Raw genomic sequence first — 25,704 nt, forward strand, 5'->3', positions numbered from 1 at the left:
CTCCTGGCTTCGGATCGGTGCAGCTCCAGTCGTTGCGGCCATTTGGAGAGTGAACCAGCAGATGGAAGACCTCACTTTCTCTCTCTCTCTTCCTCTCTTTCTCTGTGTCTTTCAAATAAATAAAAGAAGGAAAGAAAGAAAGAATTCTCTCTTTATGCTGGAGTTTTTACAGTTTGACCATAATGTCATACTAAGGCTCTTTTCTAGATATTTCTATCTGGGGTCTTATGGGCCTCCAGTACCTATAGGTCCATATTATTTCCAAGATTTGGGAAATTTTTGGCTATTATTTCAATGAATAGGTTTTTCCATGACTTTCCCCTTCTGGGATCTCGCAAAGCCATGTATTTGTTTATTTAATGGCATCCCAGAGATCTAACAGGTTATCTTCATTCTGTCTTCTTCCTTTTGTTTGCCTGAAATATTTCATAAGACCTGTAAAGATTATTCTTTCTTCTGCTTGATCTACGCTGTCACTGAGGCTTTTTTTTTGTGACTGACTTCTTCCTTTCCAGGATTTCTGTTTGGCTCTTTTCAAGACCTCTATCTCTTTGCTAAATTTCTCATTCATATCATGCATTATTTTCTTAAGTTCACTAAACTGTCTGTATTCTCCTGTACCTCATTGATTTGATCAATATATTTTTTATTGGAGTTTGATACTAAAATGTGGTTGTGTTCCTTAGAAACAGTCACACTGTCTTGCTTTTTCACACTTTTTGTGTCCCTATGTTGGCATTCCTGAATATGGCAGGTCTGTTGTTTCTATCACTTCTAAAGGATAGTTTTCATGGCAAAAGGCTTTTTTTTTTTTTTCCCTGAATATGTGTCTTCAAGTGTCAGCTTCCTAGGCTGCTTTGGAGTTAGCTTCACTTGGACACTGTACTGTGGTCTTTCTACATCTTCTTCCACCATATTTAATGGCAGTGGTGGTGGAGACCTAGGGTGTTCATTCCTGGTCCAGCAGGGTTGCATGAGTCCCAGTGGCTGCCCATGGTGGCGGCTGGGGGGCTGGTATAACATGAGGATAAGCCTGCTTTCCTGCGAAAGAACACAATTCTGGCAGAAGTCTGCAGTGGCAAGGGTAAGGTCAGTGTCACAGAAGTGCCTGTCCTCATTCCTGGTAGAGCAGATGAGTCTCAGGGGCAGCCTGAGGTGGCAAGGGATGAGGTGGAGTTCTGGAAGCACTGGTCCTGCAAGCCCCCGGTAGCAGAGGCAGGGGAGGATGTGAAAAAAAAGGAGGACAGGTACGAAGTCAGAGGTGGCAAGTGTCGTTATTTCTAGGGTCCTGAGGGCAGGATCACCCCTGTTGTGCTGAATTACCTGGGAGACTAGGATATTGGGTCTAGTTGGGTTTGTGAGGCCATGGTCCTTTTTGCTAGTATGGCAGAACCAAAATTGGGGATATGCTGGTACTTCTGGCTGGTAGGGCATATAATTCTGACACTGACTGCTTACCCTTTCTCAGGGTGGTACCACACAGTCACACACTGATCTCTGAGGGGTAGAGAAAACGTTTCTCCAGATAGCGCACCTTAACAGGCTCCAAGTCTGTGACAACTATGGATTCCTCATGTAGCCAGGACTGTGAAGTGCATGGAAATGAATTCTAGTGGGGCACTTCTGTTCACTCTTTGACCTGCAATGGGCATTCCCCCAGCCCCACACACAGGCTGGAGGCAGCTGGTTCACTTTGCTCTTCTATTTATACTGCCATTCCAGATCTCTGTGTCCTAAAGTGTTCTTGTCGAATTTGCTGACTTCCTACACTCTTCCTCAGGCAATCACCTTGAAATGCAGTTATTTATTGGTTGTTTTGGTTCTTCTCTGCGAAGGAAGAGGCAAATGCAGGGCTATTCTATTTGGTAATCTTGCTGTTGTTTTTATTTTTTAAATCAGTTATAATGAGTGAGGTGCTACCTCACTGTAGTTCTGACTTATATTTTCCTAGTGATTAGTGATGTTAACCATCTTTTTATGTGCTCATTTGGCCATTTATACACCTTTTTTGGAAAAATGACTATTCACATCCTTTGCTCACATTTGAATAGGATTTTTATTACTTAAAACTATTATTTATTTGAGGAGAGAGAGTATGTGTGCACTCTAAATCAAGCATAAAGCCAAGATCTTGCCACATGGGTGGCAAGAACCCAATTACTTGAGCCATCACCACTGCCTCCCAGAGTCTGCATTAGCAGGAAGCTAGAATCAGAAACTAGAGCTGGGAATCAAACCCAGGCACTTCAGTGTGGAATGTGGGCATCTTAACTGGTGTCTTAATCCCTAGGCTAAACAGTGCTAGCTGGAAATACCCAATATGGCTGCAGGTTGTATCCCTGGGATAACCTTTAGGTCATTATAAAAAAAATTACTATGGTCAACACTCCCACTCCCATCATGCACCTGACACCATGACACTTCTGAGATTTACAAAAAGAGGCACAGAAATGAGCTGTACACAAGCCCCTTCCTAAACTGACATCCTTTGAATACTCAATTGAGTCTCATCCCAGATACTTCCCAATAGTATAAAAGGACAACCTGAACCTTGTTGGGGGTGTGTTTTGGGTTTTTCTTGACCACACTTATTTGACTATATACTTTTCCTTTCTTTTAAATAAAATCCTGCTTTCTTATACACATTTACAACTCCTCCTTGAATTCTTTCACCAGCAGAGACAAGCACCTGGACCAGTTCCATCCAGGATCACCCTGACAACAGAATCACCCTTACATTGCAGGAAAAAATGATAATAAACTTGACTGATAAATCGCAAAATAACTTTGTCATATAATCCCATTAATATGCTGCTGAATTTTATTTGCTAGTGGGGAGCTTTGCACAGTAACCTGTAGTTTTCTTAGAATAAATGTACAGCTTTCATATCAAAGGTAATGCTAGCCTCAAAGAATGGGTTTGGAAGTATTTCCTGTTTTAGTTTTTTGGCAAAGTTTTAATAGGGCTGATATCAGTTTCTAAGTTGTCTGGCTGAATTTTCATCAACAAAGGCATCAGGTCCAGGGTTTTTCTTTCAAGATATTTTTGATTAATGATTTTACTCTTTTTACTATAAGCCTATTTTTATTTTCTATTTCTCTATGATTTAGTCACTATAGGTTTTATTTCTAAAAATTTATCCATTTCATCTAGGTTATTCGACTTATTGATATATAATTTTATTCATAGTATTCTCTTATAATTCTTTTTACTTCTTAGAAAAATCGGCAGTAATGCCCTTCACTTTCTAATTTTAACAATTTGAGTCTTCTCTCTTTTCTTCTTAACCCACATAGCTATTGGTTTGTCATTTTTTTTTTTAAGATTTTATTTATTTGAGAGGTAGAGTTACAGACAGTGAGAGGGAGAGACAGAGAGAAAGGTCTTCCCTCCATTGGTTTACTCCCCAAATGGCCGCAACAGCCGGAGCGGCGCAGATCTGAAACCAGGAGCCAGGAGCCTCCTTCAGGCTTCCCATGCAGGTGCAGTGGCCCAAGCACTTTGGACATCTTCCACTGCTTTCCCAGGCCATAGCAGAGAGCTGGATTAGAAAGAGGAGCAGCCAGCGCCGGCGCCACGGCTCACTAGGCTAATCCTCCGCCTTGCGCCTTGCACACTGGGTTCTAGTCCCGGTCGGGGTGCTGGATTCTGTCCCGGTTGCCCCTCTTCCAGGCCAGCTCTCTGCTGTGGCCAGGGAGTGCAGTGGAGGATAGCCCAAGTGCTTGGGCCCTGCACCCGCAAGGGAGACCAGGAGAAGCACCTGGCTCCTGGCATCAGATCCTGGCTTCGGATCAGCACAATGCGCTAGCCGCAGCGCACCGGCCGCGGCGGCCATTGGAGGGTGAACCAATGGCAAAAGGAAGACCTTTCTCTCTGTCTCTCTCTCTCTCTCTCTCTCTCTCTCTCTCTCTCACTGTCCACTTTGCCTGTCAAAAAAAAAGAAGAGGAGGAGCAGCCAGGAGTAAAACTGGCATCCATATGGGATGCCTGCACCGCAGGGGGAAGATTAACGTACTGCCCCATGGTGGTGCAGGCCTTGCAGGCCCCTGTCAATTTTGTTAATCTTTGCAAAGAACCAACTTTTGACTGATTGCTTTTATTCTCCATTGTGTTTATCTCTGCTCTAATCTCTTCCTTCTTTCCTTCCTTCCTTCTGCTGGTTTTGAGTTTTGTTTTTTTTTTTTCCTAGTTCCTTAAAGTTAGGTGGTTGACTTAAGATATTTGTTATTTTTAAGGTAAGCATTTATAGCTATAAAAGTTTCCCCCTTGTTACTTCATTTGCTGTGCCTGTGAGTTTTAACATGTTGTTTTCATTTTCATTTGTCTCTACATATTTTCTAGTTTCCTTTGTGATTTCTTCTTTGATCAACTGGAAGTTTAAAGAATGTATTGTTTAATTTCAAGTTTTCTGAGTATTTCAACTGTAATTCTGTTACTGACTTCCAACTTCATCCCGTTGTGGTTGGAGAGTATAATCTGTGTATTTATCCTTTTCAATCCATTGAGATTTCATTTATGAACTTCCATAGGGTCTGTCCTAGAAAGTGTTTCATGTATACTTGAGAAGAATGAGTGTGCTGTTATTAGGCAGAACATTTCTGGATGTCTGTTACATCTAAGTTGGTTTATTGTGCTAAGTTTATTGTTGCCTCAACTTCATTATGTATCTTTTGTGAGGCTGTTCTATTATTTAGAGGGAGTATTAAAGTCTCCAACTATTATAGACCTGTTTATCTCTCCTTGTCAGTTCTTTCCCTTTATATACAAGGGTTTGGATGGTCTGTCATTAGGTGTATAAAGATTTACAATTGTTTTATTTTCTGGTTGCAATGAACCTTTTACTGACACAAAATGTCCTTTACCTCATTAACTTTTTTGATTTGAAGTCTATTTTGTCTCATATTATAAAGCCACACCTGCTCTCTTTTGGTTACTATTTGCATAGAGTATCTTTTCCCATCCTTTGATTTTCAATCTGTGTGTCTTTGGATGTAAAGTGAGCCTCCTAAGCAAAGAAAGGGAGAAGGAGGGAGGGTGAGGAGAAAGGGACAAGAAGGGAGAAAGGAAGGGAATATCCTTATATTCTTAAAATTTTATCCATAAACTAGATTGAATCTGATAAAAAACTAACTTAAAAACAAATAAGTAAAATGAGTCTTACAAGCAGCAGTTTTTAACCCATTCTTCCAATTTTTGTCTTAACTATGCACTATGCAACCAACGTAGGATTTAGGCAAGGGCTGGGAGTGGGGGTGGAGCATGGAACACAGGCAGAAAATCTGAAACAGTGTAATTTCTTCAGCATTGTTTTTTCAGATGTGCCAGGTAAGTTTATCTTTTCACACTGTACAGAGGGGGCCAGACCACCACAAACAAGGAAAGGTGAAAGCTGTAAGCAAACAGCTTGAGCCAGATTTTAAACCTGCAGTGTATAAAGATGTATATTAGAAGCAAGAAGGGCGCTCCCACTTGCCTTTTATTCATACTCTGAACATCCCCCTACCATGTGCTATAAAAGCTAGAGCAAACTGCTTTTCAGGGAAACAGTTTCTTGAGGAAACTGTACCTTCGCACTGTCTGCTTTACTTATCAAAAGCATAGAAAGCTTTCCTGCAAGCAACTCCCACTTGAAGCTAATTATGTGCCCAACCCCAAATGAACAGACCTCTGTGTCTTCCAACAACTGCATAGTTTAATCTATTAACATTCAAAGTAACTACTGATAAGGACTTAATCCTACTGTTTTGTAATGTGTTTTCTATATACCTCATAGGTTTTGGCCCATCATTTCCTACATTAGAGCTTTTCTTTTGTGGCTAGCTAAATATTTGCAGTGAAATACTTACATTTCTCATTTCCTTTTCTGTATATTCTACAATATTCTACAGCTATTTTCTTTGTGGTTACTATGGGGATTACATTTAACATCTTAAAGTTATAATACTCTAATTTAAGCTTATATTATCTTAACTAAACATACAAAAACTCTGCTTGTTTACAACTCCGTTCTCATCCTTTTCAAAAGTGGCTGCTACATAATTACATCTTTACATATTGTGCCCCAAACCATAAACTAATAATTCCTTTAATCTCTTGATTTATGTACAGAACAAAATATAGAGTTACAAATCAAAGTTATAGTAACACTAGCTCTTAGATCAATACATCTTTTAAATGTATTGGTCTTTTAAGTCATGTAGAGAACAAAAAGTCAGTTATAAATTGTTAGAGGCCGACACTGTGGCGCAGCAGTTTGGAGCCCTGGCCTGAAGCACCGGCATTCCATAAGGGCACTGATTCTAGTCCTGGCTGCTCCTCTATGGATCCAGCTCTCTGCTATAGCCTAGAAGAGCAGTTCTTGGGCCCCTGTACCCACATGGGAGACCAGGAGGAAGCTCCTGGCTCCTGACTTCAGATCGGCTCAGCTCAGCTCAGCTCCGGCCATTGCAGCCATTTGGGGAGTGAACCAGGAGATGGAAGACCTCTCTTTCTAGCTATCTCCACCCCTCTCTGTAACTCTGTCTTTCAAATACATAAAGATAAATTTTTAAATAAATAAATAAAATTGTTGTTATAATAATACCTGCTTATATAGTTGCCTATATCTTTACCTTTATTGAGATTCTATTTCTTCATTTGGCATAGAGTTACCTTGATTTGACCTTTAGGACCCGTATGCATTTTTTTTGAAGGGCAAATCTAGTGGTAATATCTTTCCTCACCTTTTGTTGATCTGGGAATGTCTTGATTTCCCCTCCTCACTTCTGAAGGACGGTTTCACCAGATAAAGGAGTCTTGGTAGATTTTTTCTTTTGCTGCTCTAAATATTTTGGCCTCCAATAGTTCTGATGAAAAAATTGGCTAATGGGGCCAGCACCATGGCTCTCTTGGTTAATCCTCCGCCTGTGGCACCGGCATCCCACGTGGGCAACAGGTTCTGGTCCTGGTTGCTTCTCTTCTAGTCCAGCTCTCTGCTGTGGCCTGGGAGGGCAGTGGAGGATGGCCCAAGTGCTTGGGCTCCTGCACCCGCATGGGAGACCAGGAAGAAGCACCTGGCTCCTGGCTTCAGATCGACACAGCGCCGGCTGTGGCGGCCATTTGGGGAGTGAACTAGAGGAAGAAAAACCTTTCTCTCTGTCTCTCACTGTCTATAACTCTAGCTGTCAATTAAAAAAAATTTAAAAAAAAAGAAAAAATTGGCTAATGATCTTATTTTTAAAAACAGAATTGTTTATTTACTTTGAAAGTTAAAAGTTACAGAGAGGGAGAGGGGAGACAGATCTTCCATCCACTAGTTCACTCCCCAGATGGCCACGACAGTGAGGTCTGGGCCAGGCAGAAGCCAGGAGCTTCATCTGGGTCTCCCACATGGGTGGCAGAGGCCCAAACACTTGGGCCATCTTTAGCTGCTTTCCCAGACCATAAGCAGGGAGCTGGATCAGAAGCAGATCAGCCAGGACAGGAGAGGCACCCATATGGGATGTCAGCATCATAGGCAGTGGCTTTACCCGCTACACAAGTTGCTTTTCTTCTGCAGATTTAAATATTCTCTGGGAGCAGGTACTGTGGCATAGTGGATTAAGTCGCTATTTGGGACACCTACATCCCACATTGGAGTACTGGTTCGAGTCTCAACTACTTTGCTTTCAGTCAACTTTCTGCTAATGCATCCTGGGAGCCAGAGATGATGGTTCAAGCACTTGGGTCCCTGCCACTCAAATGGGAAAGCTGGATGGAGTTCTGGGCTCCTAGCTTCAGCCTGGCCCAGTTGTGGCTGTTGTGGGCATTTGGGGAGTAAACTAGTGGATGGAAGATCAATTCTTGTGTGTGTGCAAGCACTTGCCTTTCAAGAGAAAAAAAAAAAAAAAAAACACAAAAAAAACCACAACAGACTATACCATGAGAAGGGGAGAAACACCCTTAATTACCAGAACTAGACATCCCAGAATGTAAACTAGTGGAGAAAAAATTTTTGAATGGTGCAAATTTATTTTCTCTACCAAAAACACATTTTTCCCCTTCACATTTGATGGTGTTTGCTAGTAAATTGGTCCCTATGCCTTTAAAAAGCTAAATATTCCTAAAGAACAGTTGTTCTATAAAAGCTCATATCACTTTATGACATAATTTATACCATGTAACATATCTGCTGATACAATCTGGGTAATAAAACATCTATAAAATTGTTCTTGGGACAGGTCCTTGACATAGGGGTTAAGATGCTACTTGGGACCCGTGTCACGGCTCACTTGGCTAATCCTCCGCCTGCGGCGCCAGCACCCCAGGTTCTAGTCCCGGCTGGGGCGCCAGATTCTGTCCCGGTTGCTCTTCTTCCAGGCCAGCTCTCTGCTGTGGTCTGATAAGGCAGTGGAGGATAGCCTAAGTGCTTGGGTCCTGCATCCGCATGGGAGACCAGGAGGAAGTGCCTGGTTCCTGGCTTCAGATCAATCAGCGCAGCGTGCCAGCTATAACAGCCATTTGGGGGATGAACCAACGGAAGGAAGACCTTTCTCTCTGTCTCGCTCTCTCACTGTCTAACTCTGCCTGTCAAAAAAAAAAAAAAAAGATGCTACTTGGGATGCCCACATCCTATATCAGAGTGCCCAGGTTCAAGTCTCAGCTCCACTTCAGATCCAACTTTCTGCTGACGTGCACACTGGTAAGTAACAGGCAATGGCTCAAGTAATTGGGTCCGTGTCACCCAAATGGAAAATCCAAACTTATGCCTGGCCCAGCCCCAGCTGTTGCAGGCATTTGGGAAGTGAATCAGCAGGTTGCAGATCTGCCTTCCTACCTTTCAAATAAATAATTTTTAAAAACTTACTGAGAATTGACATATGGACAAAAGCTCAGTTTTGAGAAGATATCTGATTATAATAAAAATTGAGTACATCTTTACGACTACAAAGTAGGTATAGTATCGGTACTACAATGCCAAATTTTCCCATATTATACATCACTGCACACACAAAACTAGCCTAGGAACTCTACAGATAACTTTGTCTTCAATTCTATTATAAATTATCTCACAACAAAAACACACATATACTTATACATCTGATTCTAAGAATGCTTACATAAATGCCAAATACTCATATATCTGCTTCTAACAATGCTTACGTGAATGCCAACTCTGCAATTATATACTGATTTTGAATTTTTGCAGTGATCGAGATATCAAGCAGAGCTATACAGAACTACAAACATCTAAGCTATTTCAAACTACTAATCCAATTCTCCAAAATATATTAGTCATAGCTATAGCTAGCTTGTATTCTGATGTTTGACTTCCTGTATTATTTAACTGTATTACTTGGTTGTACTGCTTAATCGTACTTCCTAGAACAGACTTAGTTTCAAATGAAGTAAGTTCTAGCACTGATTCCATTTTTTCCAACTCAGATATAAACATAAGATTCCCAAAGAGAAGTTACAAGTTATTAAAGTATATTACACAGCACATGGTTTATCTAAGGAGGCAAATCCCTTACTTTAGAAAGATTACAAGCTGTTCAAATCTTTCTAAGGCAATGTCACTAAAGAAAGATTCTAGATCTCATTGACTACTACAGGCAGTAAGTTGTCATTTTTCTGTTATTGTGTGATTACTAAAAGAGTTAATCAAATTCTCAATAAGTAAACCACTTCTCTGGGAACCTAAACATGAAAAGACCTTTTGTAATTTAAAGTGAACACTCTGACCTACCTAATTATCATGAAGATTTCTAGTTATTCATACATAAGAGATCTGAACAAGCCCAACAAGTCCATGGTGTTCTGACTTAAATTCACAGAGACCTGAGATCAAGAGATTACTCCAGCTTCTCCTGATGCAGTGGCAAAAAACTACCCCTCTTTTCTAAAGAGAGCCACTGTAGCTAAACTAATGGAGCCTTCTGTTTACTTGGTTTAAAGGCCTTCTTTTAACCCAAAGTCACTCAGGATGTATTCATTGTTGCTCACTGAAAACACAAAATAAGTCTCATCAAAGAGACTTAATTCATATAAATTCTATTACTTTATCCCTTACACATCTCTAAGCATTGTTGTAACATTTCCACAGGTCAGCAAACTATGGCTATAGGCAAAATTCAGCCTCTGATCATTTTTGCACTGCCTATAAGAAATTTTTTTGATATTTTAAAGGATTGTCTAAAAAACACACAACATAGGCTACACATGGCCCACCAAGCCTAAACTACTTATTATCTGGCATCCCTGCTAATCCTCTATTCTCTGAAAGGGGGAAACTTGTATTGGTAAGCTATGCCCTAAAACAAGACTCCTCTATAACATTCATATTCAATCCTGGTTGTTGATAGGTCACATTTTTAAAGATGAAACAAGAAAATATGAGGCAGGATATGCTAGAACAGACCTCAATTCACTCTTAGAGTGAGACCCTGCCAGAGGCAAGATATGCCCAAATAAGTCAATGCATTCATCAGAATCAGGTTAGCTGGAGATTAAGGGGTTAATAAATTTAAACTGAAAATGGATCTACATCTAGGTAGCCTATGATTTTGGGATGCTTTAAAAACAATGATAGTTTTTGACATCAGTATTAATGCTTCTTACGGAGATAACTATTCTAAACAGATCCAGCAATAAAAAAAGAGAAATAACATGAATAAATAAAACATCTTGGCTCATTATTATGGCACACAGGCATCTTCTAGGAAGATTCTAACCTTCATAATAGTCAAAGAATCAAACCTCTAAAGGGGTTCTAAGAGGCCTCCAGAGAAGGTCACTGATTAGCACTACAGTTAGAAAAGAGTTATTGGGAGAAACCTGGGTGTAATTTAGCCCAGTTAACCTCTCATGTTTTCAGAACAGCTTCTCTGTGGCACCACAAGTTCTCAAATGGAACTTGAAAAATTTTTTTGCATAAAATTACATACTCTGGCAAGAACCTTGGTGGGTAAAGTCTATCAACACTAAAGGGAAATTTACCAAAATTGCGAAGGGTATGCTGGTTTATGTGTCAACGCTCACCTCCACAAATCCGTGATTAAGACAGCAAAGGTACAGAGAGAACTCGAGGTCTCTCTGAACATCACTAAACAGTTTTCATACAACTACTCCCCTGCTGTGGGCTTTGAATATGTATTGGTCATCTTCTGCTTAGTCTTAAGTTAGACTTAAGCTTTTGGAAATCTACAGCTCTAACAGTAATAAATATTTTACTTTATTTTCTGTTTATAACCTGAGGAATTCCAACACCTCTCTGAAGAGCAAACATTTTTCTAGAGCTATTATTAAAGAATTTGAAAAGTCTTTCTGCTTATTCAGAAATGTCACTGTCATTATGAACTATAATCTTCAAGAAACAGAACAAAGAGAATTCTGAAACCAAGTATCAAGAATGTCTTGAACTTCTATGCCCTAAGTTATCACCACCAGCTTTCATGACAATGACATCAACCCTGGAGTTCAACCATTCCCCAATTATGAGTTAGTACAAACCAGCACACACACCTAGGAACATTATCTTCAATTTTAGGCTCTCCAGTACTGGAAAAAACATATATCCAAATCCTGTCTGCCGGGGATGAATACTATTATATACTGAATATTTGTATCCTTCCAAAATCCATGTTGAAATCCTAACTTCCAAACTGATGGAATGAGGTTGTGGCACTTTGGAGGAAATAATTTAGGTCACGAAACAGAGCCCTCATGAATGGGATTAATGCCCCCATGAAAGAAGTCCCAGAGCTCTCTCTGGCCCTCTTCCTGCCATGGAAGGAAGCAGGGAAAAGTCAGCAGTCCCAAGGAGGACTATGACTAGAGAGCTATGGTGGAACCCTGTCCTTGGACTTCTAGCAATCAAAACTGTAAGTAAATCTATGTTGCTTATAAGCCACCCAGTCTATATTTTGTTATAGTGACCCAAACTAAGGCACATGCAGTACACTCAATCTTATCAAAAGGTCTAAGTAGAGGCCAGTGCTGTGGTGTAGCAGGTAAAAGCCACTGCCTGCAGTGCCAGCATCCCATATGGGAGCTGATTCACATCCCGCTTCCGATCCAGCTCTCTGCTATGGCCTGGGAAAGCAGTACAAGATGGCCCAAGTCCTTGGGCTCCTGCACCCACGAGGGAGACCCAGAAGAAGCTCCTGGCTCCTGGCTCCGGATCGGCGCAGCTCTAGCCATTGCAGCCACCTGGGAAGTGAACCAGTGGATGGAAGACTCCCCCCACCATCTCTCACTCTGCCTCTCCTTCTCCTCTCTGTGTAACTCTTTCAAGTAAATAAATAAATCTTATTTTTAAAAAAAAATGTAAGAAATGTTTCCTCAACATCCTCCTATAAACAACCCTTATATATGACTTAAAACCTAGAGATATGGTCTTTTGGAAAGCGTATGCAAAGTCCTTGAACCTAACAGAAGGAACTTATGAGTTTCTGTTAACAACTGATGTGGCAATCAAAAACACCTTAAACTCATATGTCTCTCAACAAAGAAAGTTTGAAACACTGGAATACTATCCCAAAGACTTCAAGCTGAAAATTTTTAGGAAATCTTTGAAGAAGGCAGCCTTTGGAAAAAGGCAGCTAAGCAACCAGAGACCTCCAAAACAAGATATATGAAATAAGATTAGTCATGTTTTAATCTATTATCTGTTCTCTATTTCCCTAGCCATCTTCATTCCTCTTTTGCTATTAAGGTTATCTCTTTAGCTATGTTACCTATAAGGCCCCTACTATTTTTTTTTAAAGATTTATTTTTATTTATTTGAAAGAGTTACAGAGAGAAGTAGAGACAGAGAAGTCTTCCATCTGTTGGTTCACTCCCCAGATGGCCACAATGGCTGAAGCTGTGCCAATCTGAAGCCAGGAGCCAGGAGCTTTTTCCAGGTCCTACACTTGGGTGCAGGGGCCCAGGGATCAGCACAGCTCCAGCTGTTGCAGCCATCTGGGGAGTAAACCAGTGGATGGATGCCTTCTCTCTTTCGCTCTGCCTCTGCCTCTCTGTAATTCTGCTTTTCAAGTAAATTAAAAAAAAAAAAAAAAAACTTAAAAAAAAAAAAAGCTAACACTGAGTCACAAACATGAACACCTGTGTATTTAAAAAAAAAAAAAAAAGTAGTGGAGCATCCAGGACTCAAACACGCACGCACTCATATGGGATATGCTGGTGTCATGAGCTTAACTCGTTGCACCACAATGCTGGCCCCATTGGCCTCTTTTCTTAATATTGGAATTTCTATTTTTATTTACTTCCTGGTATGATCCCAATACTTAAATTACCCATGATCTGACTAACGTGTACGCTCAAAACAACTGTTATGTTTATATACACTTTTCTTTAAAAGTCACCCAGCTTCCCTTCATACTGTTTTATAGTTCCATGTAATAAATCAATTTGTTTTCTGGGTAACTGTACTCAACTGTTGATTAACTTTTTAAATGGCAAAACTCACATATGGTAAGCTATCATGCCATTCATAGAGAGTTTCCTATCTCTGCCAAAATAGTACTATGGATCTTTCTGTGTGATAGCTTTTGTAAACAAATACTAATAGAAACAGCCCCTAGGAAAGGACTTCCAAATAGACAAGAGTGTATTTGGAGGCTGTTTCTAACTTTTACAGACCTCACAATGAAAAAAAGACTAAATTAATCCCATCCTCTTTTGCTTTACCTGGCACTGGATCACTCTTGAAAAGTGATGCCATGTCAAAAAACAAACTAAATGAAAGACCCTAGTGAACAAGACCCCAGCAGAAGGAACAGGCCATCAAGGAGAGAGGAGCCTTTCTCTGAAGGGAGGAAAGAACCTCCACTGTGACATGGCCTTGACTAAACAAGTTCAGAGTCGGTGAACTCAAGGGACTTCCATAGCCTAGACAGCTCATAGCAAGAGTCTCGGGTGATTGCTGACGTCATAAACAAGAGTGCCAATTGTTAAATCAACAACGGGAGTCACTGGGTACATGCTCCCCACGTAGGATCTCTGTCCTTAATGTGTTTTACTATGAAACGTAAAAACACTACTAGTCGAACAATACCCTATACCTTGTGCGGTTGTGTGAGTGCAGCCTGTTGAAATCCTTGCTTAGTATATACTAAGTTGATCTTCAGTATATGAAGGTAATTGAAAATGAAACTCGATAAAGGGCGGGATGGGAGAGGGAGAGGGGAGGGCCACGGGAGGGAGGGAGGTTGGGCGGGGGGAAGCCACAAAAGTTGCACTTTGTAAATTCACATTTATGAAATAAAAAAATAAAAAAAAATCTGTATACATAAAATACGTGAAACTTGTATAACTTAAATAAAATTTAAAGAAAAAAAAAGTGATGCCATGTTACAAAACTCCAGGAGACTATTTTGCCTTAATAGATTATCAAGTGGCTCCTAAAGAGTAATGTTAAATTTGTGGCATAAAAATCTAGTACGCACTACTAGTAGGTACCACTTGCAAATTAATCAGGGACTTGTTGTTCTCTTGGTAAACTGATGCCTCCTTTTAGGACAGTTCTGATACCACTCAGAACCCATTTTGATCCATCAGTTTCCCATCATGGGAACAGTTTGAAAATTGAATTTCCTAACCACTCAAGGGCACTATGAATTTCTTTCTTCTTTCATCTTTTCACTTCAAGAAAGTACCAAGAATTTTACATACTAAGATTTAGAAAATACAAAGGTACTAGACAATGTAAATAAAAACAACTTTTCATCCAAGAGGTTCAGGTGGTAGTCCAGAAACAGTCACTTTACAAAGCAGTGAAGATACCACTTCGGATGCCTGCATCCCATATTGAGTGCCTAAGTTTGAGTCCCAGCCCTGCTTCCAGTTTCCTGCTAATGAGCGCTCTGGGGGCAGCAGGTGATGGCTCAAGTACATAGGTCCCTGCCACCCATAGGGGAGGTCTGGATTGAATTCCTAGTTCCTGGGCATTTGGGTTGCATAAGCAGCCAGGATACCCCATCCTGCACTCCCTGTGTCCCTCAAATTAAAAAGAAGGTGGGGGTGCACTTTAGATATTAGATAGAAGGGGGGGGAGGATATTGTACTTACAACCTTTAGTTCCTGTCTGGTATCTCTACTGTTACTAAAAAGATTGATGAAGTAAGCAAAATAATCACAGAATCAAGTAATTTGACCAATAACCCTAACATCTGGTTTTTATGGGCTCTTCAAATGAAGTGGTATCTAATTTCTTGGACTGATTTTGGCATTCTTGGCTCCTGGAGTGAAGACTCTAATCATACTCCTTTTCTTGCTATCTGTCTGTATTGTAGTGTTCAGGTGTGTATTCTGAATACTCAATGTTTCTGCGCAGTCACTATTCAATAAGATGCAGATGGTCCAACAAAGGACTGTGCCACAAAAGGAGAGGAAACACTGATACAAAGGTTGAAATGATAATCTCCCTATTGTCTCCACAGCTTTTTATCAGATCACAGAACTTCATACAGTAATGAACGACTGACTGGACTGATCATATTCCTAGATATTAATGTTAGGGGGTGGGGTGGGGTGGAGGCTGAGAACCCAAACCATTTATACTAACATACTATCTATATTTAACAAGATCCTGCTGTTCCACTTATCATGACTTCACTATTCCGAGAAGTCTTCCACAAGAGGATGAAGTTGCAAATAATCTTGTCTGATTCAGGAATATCTCCAAAAAACATCTGTCTGAAAAACACAACCCAAGATAATAAGTCATTTCACAAAGTTCATCAGACCCTTTACTCTTGTAAGATTCATGAAATCCTTGCCTACTGTCATGATTCCACCTTATCCTAATTAGGTCTCAGCAGTGGAAGGATCTATGTTAAACCAAACCCCTAAAAGCCTCACAAGTATTCCTCATTTGCCTTCCCCATGTCTGATACACTACAAAGATTTTGTGAAGGCAGAAAACTCTTCCTACAGTAAGCAATACACCAGGCTTTGCTTTATTAAGATATTTTGGTCATCTTTCTGTGAAGTCCAGAAGCAAAGAGCCACAGATATCAGTCTATGAGATCCCTAAGAAAGGATGTTTCCCTACCTTATCTTGCTAAAAGCAAAGACCCACTAAGGTAGCTCATTCAGTGAATGTATTGTCATGTTTTATTCCTATGCACTAACAGATTGCCTTGTTTGCTTATTATTCTCTAAGCTATAGTATAACAACTGTTTTCATAGCATTTACACTGCATTAGATATTACAAGTAATCTAGAAATGACTTAAAGTATATGACAGGATGTGCATAGGTTATACAAAGGAACTTCAAAAAGCCTGTAGGAAATGGAATTAGAGGCAAATCTACTTTGGTGTAAAAAATGTTTGAAATCCATGCCTTTTTATATAATACTCATTTTTTTCCATAATAAATTGTTTGAAGACTCCTTCTATGCAAACCCTAGGCCACTCAGTAAAGAAAATTTGAGCATTTGCAGATGTTGGTATCTGTGGGGAATTCTGGAATCAGCCCCCCCTAGGGACTAGAAGAACTGTATTTAGTTACATGCTCTGCTTTATTTGTATTGACTGTTGCTAAAAGGAAGAAGGAGAGTATAGATGCAGAGGGTGGGGAGTAGCAGTGATACTTTGGTTGGATGTGGAACTCTAGGTTGGAAATCCTTTTTAAAATTCCAGAATTCTGTATATATTATTATTTTTAAAGATTTATTTATTTATTTGAAAGGCAGGGATGGAGTGGAGCAGAGAGGCAGAGAGAGTAATTATCCATCCTCTACTTGACTCCTCACCTGGCTACAGGTCTAGGACAGACAGAAGCCAGGAACCAGGAACTTCATCCTGGTCTCCCACATGGGTCTAAGGTTAGGGGCCTAAGTATGTGAACCATCTTCCACTGCCTTCCCAGGGCACACTGGAGGAAGCTGAATCAGAGAGACTCAAACCTGCACTTTGACATGGGATGCTAGTGCCACAAGCACATGGCTTAACCTGCTGAACCACATGCTGGCTCTTGCATATTCTACTATGCTGTCTGCTAACTTCAGTGTTGTTGGAAACATTGCCATTAAATCTCCTAAATGCTGTATATAACTTTTCTTACTGAAAGCTTTTAAGATGCTTCAATTTTCAAGTTTCATTTTTCTGAACTTTTGTAATTGTAGACATTTGTAATCTTACTTCATTTATTGTTCTGAGTCCTGAGAAGTAGGAAAGGAGATTTCCAGTAGAAAACACTGCCTTTCAGTTCTAGGAAATATTCTTATTATTTGATAATTTATTTTTTGCATTTACTTTGCCATCTGTCTCTAGACTTTTGTTTTTCAACTTTCTCTTTAAACTCTTTTTTTATTTGTTTGTTGGTTTCCAGGTATATTTATTTGCCATATGAATTTTCTTTTATCTCCACACAGACATACACGCCAATGTCTGCTAGGCTTGGGCCAATGCCACCATAAGTATAAAACTGAGTAAAGGGCCGGTGCTGCGGCTCAATAGGCTAATCCTCCACCTGCGGCACCAGCACACCGGGTTCTAGTCCCAGTCGGGGCGCCAGATTCTGTCCCGGTTGCTCCTCTTCCAGTCCAGCTCTCTGCTGTGGCCTGGGAGTGCAGTGGAGGATGGCCCAAGTCCTTGGGCCCTGCACCCACATGGGAGACCAGGAGAAGCACCTGGCTCCTGACTTCGGATCAGCGCAGTGTGCCGGCCACAGTGGCCATTGAGGGGTGAACCAACGGAAAAGGAAGAACTTTCTCTCTCTCTCTCTCTCTCTCTCTCTCACTGTCCACTCTGCCTGTCCAAAAAAAAGAACTGAGTAAAGTCGGTCTCTGAGAAGTCTGGTTTGCCTTGATGTGCAAAGGGAGATAGGCAGGACGGACGTTATCACCAGCGATGTGCTCAGTCCTGTGCTGCTTCTGGCCTGGACTGTAGGAAGATAAGGTAGCTCTCACTGAGTTCACTTCCAGGCAGAGGATGCCTGCCCGGTTTGGAGGGCTTTCTGTACCACATCTTCCCACCGGGCATCTGACATCTCCTGAGCCCATTCAGGAACCTGGGGTGCACATGGGCTTACTCAGCCATCATCCTTTTCACCAGCTCTACATGTTCTGGGTCCATGGAATACAGTTATGGTTGCCCAATGCTGTGGCTCCCTCCTCATCTTCACCCTCACTATCTAACAGGGGGTCTGGCAAATGAACCCCAGAGCCTGGATCCTATCCTGGATGTCAGCAACTCTATCTTCTCTGTCCCCCACTGGTGCCAGCTCCACCTCTTCTTGTTCAGGATCTTGGTTCAGGGGGATGGTAGGAGTAGGCAGCTGGGCCTGCCCCACTTACTCCTGCTCTTGCTCAGGGTCCTCACTGCTCCAATCCCCAGTGCCTTCTATAGGACTCTAATGAGGCCCCAGTTTCTCAGTTTGAGGAAAATATGCTCAGGGCCCATGGTGTCTATCCCTTGAACTACTGCTGCCATTCAGGCAGGGGCGCTTGGCAAAAGCCTTTTGGGACCCTGTCACTTCCCTCGAATTGCCCCAGCCATGGCGTCCCCCACTAACTTTCACACACCTCACTCTCTCCATATATCATTGTTTGAAACCACTCAAACTAATTTGTAGATATCATGCCACTTCACTCCTATTTCAGCATGCATCTTCTGAGAATAAGGACAGTCTCAGACTCAGTCAAAATATCATCTACCTATCCCTCAAATAACAGTTTCATAAGCTCATTTAATATATAACCCATACTCAAGTTTATCCAATTGTTCGAAAAATGTCTTTTATACAAAAATGTCTTTTATATATATTTTATTAAATCCAGGATCCATGCACTAAATTTGTTTATGTATCTCTTTAGTCTTCTTTTTGAAATTGGACTCCAGCACCACCACCAAGCTTTTCATGAGGGTTGCTTTCTTCAAGAGCCTACGCCAGTGGCCTTGGAGTGCAGAGGAGGATGGCCCAAGTCCTTGGGCCCTGCACCCCATGGGAGACCAGGAGAAGCACCTGGCTCCTGGCTTCGGATCAGCGCGGTGCGCCGGCCGCAGCGGCCATTGAAGGGTGAACCAACGGCAAAGGAAGACCTTTCTCTCTGTCTCTCTCTCTCACTGTCCACTCTGCCTGTCAAAAAAAAGAAAGAAAGAAAGAAAGAAAGAAATCCCCTCTACCTCAGCTTTTTTATTGTTTTACAGTATCAGTATGGACACATAGATTCTCTTTTTGACGTAACATAACTTTTCTGACATAATATAATTACTGATGCTCTAATGGTTCCAAACCTAGTCAATATAACTCTTTAAGGCAGCTCTTAACTCCTTTTGAAATAATGTAACATCTTTGAACATATACTAGAGGACAAACAGAAGTCAAGACCTAAGTAATTCAATCAGACAAGTAATACAGGACCATTCAGTGAGACCATTCCACACAGCTTCCTATTCTTCCAAATCTTATACCTTCTCTTAGGCAGGGACACTACCAATATGAACTTAATTATTCAAGCCTCAGAATAATTCTTAACAGCCTTCTTTCACTCACTTCCACTTGGAGAGGGAAACAGGGTGGACAGAGGACTGGAACTCTATTACTTTCTAGTTCATGTTCTGTACTTTCTAAACTTCCATCACTTTTTTTTTTTTTTTTTTGGACAGGCAGAGTTAGACAGTGAGAGAGAGAGACAGAGAGAAAGGTCTTCCTTTTTGCCGTTGGTTCACCCCACAATGGCCGCTACCATCAGCACACTACTGCCGGCGCACTGCGCCAATCCGAAGCCAGGAGCCAGGTGCTTCTTCCTGGTCTCCCATGAGGGTGCAGGGCCCAAGAACTTGGGCCATTCTCCACTGTCTTCCCAGGCCACAGCAGAGAGCTAGACTGGAAGAGGAACAACCGGGACAGAATCCGGCACCCCAACTGGGTGCCGGCGCCGCAGGCAGAGGATTAGCCAAGTGAGCCATAGCGCCGGCCAGAACATTTCACTTTTGAAAATTTTAAGTATTGTTTAAAAACGTAAACTAAGTTTGTAGTTCATGAACTTTTAAAAGCAATACAACCATCTCTAGATTTGGGCATAACTTCTTATAATTTTTCCAATTACAAAGCCATTCAGGCTGATAATCTCTAGCTACTAATGGTTCCTATTATTTTACTATAAAAACTCAGAGCTGGTAGGCCCGTACAAGTCATCAGTCCACCCATCCATCTAATTCTTCAATTTCTTCTACAACAACTCCACCAATCTGTCATTTAGGGAATGCTGAAATCACATATAGAAAGAGTCAATTCTCTGCTTCCTGCCCCATGTTCACACAGCTTTGTTTCCAAGTTCCTCTTCACGTTCTAGTGTTACCGTGTATCCTCTTTTGCTTTCAGTCATTGGTCACAGATCTACATTGGTCAGAGTTCTACCCTGGGTCACAGGAGTTTTGTCCCCCTCCACATAACAGCAAAGCAAATATCTGAAATGATATCCACATGGGAAAATATGCTTATGCCCCTTGACTTAAACTCCAAAAGACTGTGGATACAAATTTAAGGTAGCTTAATTCCCTTTACTCGCTATTTATGAATCTATCACTCATGAGTATACCCAAACTTTCATGGAAGCTAATTACATTTTCATCTGCTAAAAAAATTATTATAGGGCTTCTACCCAACTATCCTATTTCAAGATTAGAAAAAGAAGAGTTAGTTCATGGGGCCGACGCCATGGTGCACTAGGTTAATCCTCCGCCTGTGGCACCAGCATCCCATATGGGTGCCAGTTCTAGTCCCAGTTGCTCCTCTTCCAGTACAGCTCTCTGCTGTGGCCTAGAAAAGCAGTGGAGGATGGCCCAAGTGCTTGGGCCCCCGCACTCGCATGGGAGACTGGGAGGAAGTACCTGGCTCCTGGCTTCAGATTGGCGCAGCTCAGGCCGTTGCGGCCACATGGGGAGTGAATCAACGGAAGGAAGATATTTCTCTCTGTCTCTCTCTCTCACTGTCTGTAATTCTGCCTGTCAAATAAATAAAATAAAATCTTAAAAAAAAAAAAAAGAAGAGCTAGTTCATTAGACTGAGATTTAAAATCAAGTTCAACTTAATCTATATGATCACAATTTTCTATACTTCAAATCCATCCCTTTAATTTCTGCGCTGAAAAACACAAATCCTTTTAGTTTATATGCTAAGGTATCTTTCCTCTAATCATTGTTTGCCTTTTCCAAATTTGTCCTAGTTCTTATCACCGTATCATACAACCATACTTGTCCAAAGCAAAAAGGTACTATGACTTTGTACAATAGCAGGATTACACTTTCTACTTTGTTTTCTTACTAAAATCCAACAAGCTCTGTTTATTTTTTTTAATTAATTAATTAATTAATTTGAAAGTCAGAGTTCCACAGATAGAGGAGAGGCAGAGAGAAAGAGAGAGAGAGAGAGAGAGAGAGAGAGAGAGAGAGAGAGGTCTTCCATCCACTGGTTCACTCCCCAATTGGCCATAACAGCTGGAGCTGTGCCAACCCGGAGCCAGGAGTTTCTTCTGGGCCTCCTACATGCGTGGAGGGGCCCAAGGACTTGGGCTTTCCTCCACTGCTTTCCCAGGCACATTATCAGGAAACTGGATCAGAAGTGGAGCAGCCGCCGGCGCCGTGGCTCAACAGGCTAATCCTCCGCCTTGCGGCGCCGGCACACCGGGTTCTAGTCCCGGTCGGGGCACCGATCCTGTCCCGGTTGCCCCTCTTCCAGGCCAGCTCTCTGCTGTGGCCAGGGAGTGCAGTGGAGGATAGCCCAAGTGTTTGGGCTCTGCACCCCATGGGAGACCAGGAGAAGCACCTGGCTCCTGCCATCGGAACAGCGCGGTGCGCCGGCCGCAGCGCGCTACCGCGGCGGCCATTGGAGGGTGAACCAACGGCAAAAGGAAGACCTTTCTCTCTGTCTCTCTCTCTCTCACTGTCCACTCTGCCTGTCAAAAATAAAAATAAAAAATAAAAAAAAAAAAGAAGTGGAGCAGCCGACTTGAACCAGCACCCATATGGGATGCCAGCGCTGCAGGCTGGGGCTTTAACCCACTGCGCCACAGCACTGGCCCCAAACCAAGTATTTCCTCTCATACATTAAGCCACACACTCAGAAAGTTCTTGGCTTTCCCTATCACCTTTTTTCTTAATCATGCAGTTTTACTTTAACATGTACACAACTACCAATGGTAAACAAAAGAATAACAGAATGCTTGAGGAAACAAAATAGTTCTATTTCAGAGGAACACCAAGACGTTTTAGACAATGCAGCTAAGTTTGCTTGTTCTTTGCATGCAACTATTATTTTTCCTATTTATGCTGTGCTGATTCCAGTTGGCATTGTAATAATAATGCTTCCATGTGTTGGTTTTTTTCTACCTAATTAACAAATGATGTTGTAGGAGATTTGCCTATATTTGCTACAATACAGGATAAGTAGTACTGTAGTATATTCTGTAAATACTTCCTGATTGCAAATGGCCAAGTGGCCTGTGAAACTCATATTGCTGCCATAGCTTCACGTGGGTATTCAGGCTTGGCTCAATAAACAGAAAGTGGGGCTGGTGCTGTGGTGTAGCAGATAAAGCCACCGCCTGCAGTGCTGGCATCCCATATGGGCACCAGTTCAAGTCCTGGCTGCTCCACTTCCAATCCAGCTCTCTGCTATGACCTGGGAAAGTAGTAGAAGATGGCTAGTATGGGGGACAATTCATGTCAGGCTGCTCCACTTCTGACCCATCTCCCTACTAATGAGCCTGGGAAAGCAGTGCAAGATATGCTTGGGTCTCTGCCAATCATGTGAGCCCAGATGAAGCTCCTGACTCCACTTGGCCCAGTCCTAGCTACCGTGGCCATGGAGAGTGACTAGAAAATCCATCTCTCCCTTCTCTCTGTAATTCTGCCTTTCAAATATGTAATTTTTTAAAACTTTTTTAAAAACAGAAGTTTTTAATAATAAGAGATTTCTGGTCGGCGCCGCCTCTCAATAGGCTAATCCTCCACCTGAGGAGCAAGCACACCGGGTTCTAGTCCCGGTCGGGGTGCCGGATTCTGTCCTGGTTGCTCCTCTTCCAGTCCAGCTCTCTGCTGTGGCCCGGGAGTGCAGTGGAGGATGGCCCAAGTCCTTGGGCCCTGCACCTGCATGGGAGACCAGGAGAAGCACCTGGCTCCTAGCTTCGCATCAGCGCGGTGCACCGACCTCAGCACACCGGCCACAGCGGCCATTGGAGGATGAACCAACGGCAAAGGAAGACCTTTCTCTGTCTCTCTCTCATTGTCCACTCTGCCTGTCAAAAAAATAAATAAATAATAAGAGATTTCTTATAGCCATGACATTGTAGCAAAAACAACTACTGATTGCTACAGACATATTAAAGATAATTATCTACTAATAAGCATCTTAAATTTTTCTTAAAAATATGAATTAGGCCAGTTGGAGACTGGAGAAATAGATCAGCACAAATGACTAAACAAAGTTAACATAAAAAATACAGTAAAGTATATGTAGCTTATATGGCCTTATGAGAGTTTAAAAACTTGTTTTACAAGCACTTTCTTATGATGTTATATGAAAAAATGCTGTAGGATGAATTCATTTTACAGATGAGAAATCTGAAACACTCAGAGATAAAGTGGATAACTAGAGGTCATAAAGCTTGTACATCAACTATGTCAATCCCAAATCAAATAATATTAGGAGAATGCAAGTTTAGAAACATCAGAAACACTCCCATTTAAAAATCAAAATGAAGGCAAAAATATTCCCTACACTTCTGATAAAAAGTTATTATAAAGAATTTATTAAAGTTACAGTCAAGGGAATCACAACATATTTTAAGGCTTAAGTAACAGAAAGCAATTATTAACAAAACCATTAATATTTGCAGATGATATAATTTCTACCTAGAAAAATCCAAGACAGAAAACTAAAAATAAAAAAAAGTTAAAAAATTTAAATTACTTAGGAACTGCAGAAAGTTTATAACTATTTGAGACAAATGGTAGGTTATCAAGGGTTGATTGAATCGTTTCCATTTTTGGGAATATTTTTTAAAGTCAGTAACAAATTATTTTAGAAATGCAAAGAGGTTTGCCAGATTTAGCAAATGAAATACAAATACAGGTCAGGTATTTCAAACAACCACAAAGGTATAGACATATCAGTGGATTACCAGAGAAAGTCCAGAAATAAACACCAAGTATATGTGTGAACTAAGGGTAATGATAAAAAGATGACATTTCAAATGAATTTTGAAAGTAATATCATTTAAAAAGATGAGAAAAATTAAGCTACAAACCTACTTAAGAAGTTATACCAAATTAAGATTAAATAAATGTAAGTATGAATATTTTTAGAACCCATAAAAAGTCACAAGGAAATGTAAGTACAAAATATATAAAGGAGAAATGTCAGAAGCAAAAAAGTTTTTTGATTACACATTTAAAAAGCCATTAAATATAGATAAATGAAAAACTGAAAAAGGTTTTAACAAGAATAAAAGGAATATACCAACAAAGAAAGCACTTCACAAAAAAATCTTTAAGAGGAATATTACAGAATGGGCAAAATATGATTGGAAAAGTCATTAAAGATATTAAATGACGAATAAACACAAAAATATAAATATAAAATTAGTGAAACATATAAATAAAACCATAATTTCATAGCTTTCTTGTTTTTACAAAAAGATTTACTTATTTATTTGAAAGACAGACATAAAGCGATGAAAGACAGACATAAAACGAGAAAGAGAGAGATCTTCCATCCACTCACTACCCAAATGGCTGCAACAGCCGGAGCTGGGCCAGGATGAAGCCAGAAGCTTGGCATTTCTTACAGGGCTCCCACTTGGGTGCTGGGGCCCAAGTACTTGGGCTATCTTCCACTGCTTTCCCAGGTGCATTAGCAGGGAGCTGGATCAGAAGTTATAGCAGCCGGGACTCAAATTGGCACCCATGTGGGAATGCCAGCATTACAGGCAGAGGCTTAACTTTCTACACCACAGCACCAGCCCCGTAGCTTTCCTATTAAATTTGCAATGATTACAGAAAACAATAACAAAAATACTGATTCATGATTAAGGTAAATATTACTCCTGTTCATTATGAATGAAATCACAGATCAGTTCAAAATTTCCAGAGATAATCTAATCTTACCTATCAAATAATAGGTACAATACATTCTGAAATAAAAATATGCCTAGAAAAAGGTTGTTGACCAGATTAAAGTAAATCTGCGCTTATTTAAATACACACCCTGAGAAGCAGCAAATGATTACTTAGAGGTTAGGTTCCTGCCAACATGGGAGCGCTGGACTGAGTTTAGATCCCTGGCTTTGGCCTGGTACAACCCCAGTTGTTGTGAGTTTTTGGACAGTGAACCAGTGGGTGGAGGATCTCTGTTGCTGTGTCTCTCTTTCTGCCTTTCAAATAAATATAAACAGTAATTAATTTTAAAATGTAAAAAATTTAAAGCCATAGTTTAGCTATGTGGTACAGATGTATAGTTATTTAGTACAGAAACCAATAGCCCAAAATACAAAAAGCATATCAAAGTGGCACTACATGATGGATAACTTCTTACAATAATGATTTTGAACTGCACAAAGACTAAATTATGTCATAAGTACAGTAAAAATGTGCATGAGTGTAATTTTAGATTGATTTTTATCCACAATGATTAAAAGTTTGGTGAATAAAATGTTAGTTACCCAGAAAAATGTGGTTATCTAGAATTATATCCACATCTATAATTCTAAGACATTCTAAGTTATAGTTTATT

The 25,704-nt window shown here is 40.8% G+C and overlaps 1 protein-coding gene and 1 pseudogene across 6 annotated transcripts in view; both read right to left on the bottom strand.

Moving 5' to 3' along the window:
• The window catches only part of CDK8 (cyclin dependent kinase 8), a 139,306-nt gene that overhangs the window by 93,226 nt on the left and 20,376 nt on the right, over positions 1–25,704 (bottom strand). The gene's annotated exons all lie outside the window — the stretch shown is intronic.
• LOC133761782 (male-enhanced antigen 1-like) lies at positions 17,884–18,431 on the bottom strand (annotated as a pseudogene).

Source organism: Lepus europaeus, chromosome 6, assembly GCF_033115175.1.
Source record: "Lepus europaeus isolate LE1 chromosome 6, mLepTim1.pri, whole genome shotgun sequence".
NCBI classification, from domain to species: Eukaryota; Metazoa; Chordata; class Mammalia; order Lagomorpha; family Leporidae; genus Lepus; species Lepus europaeus.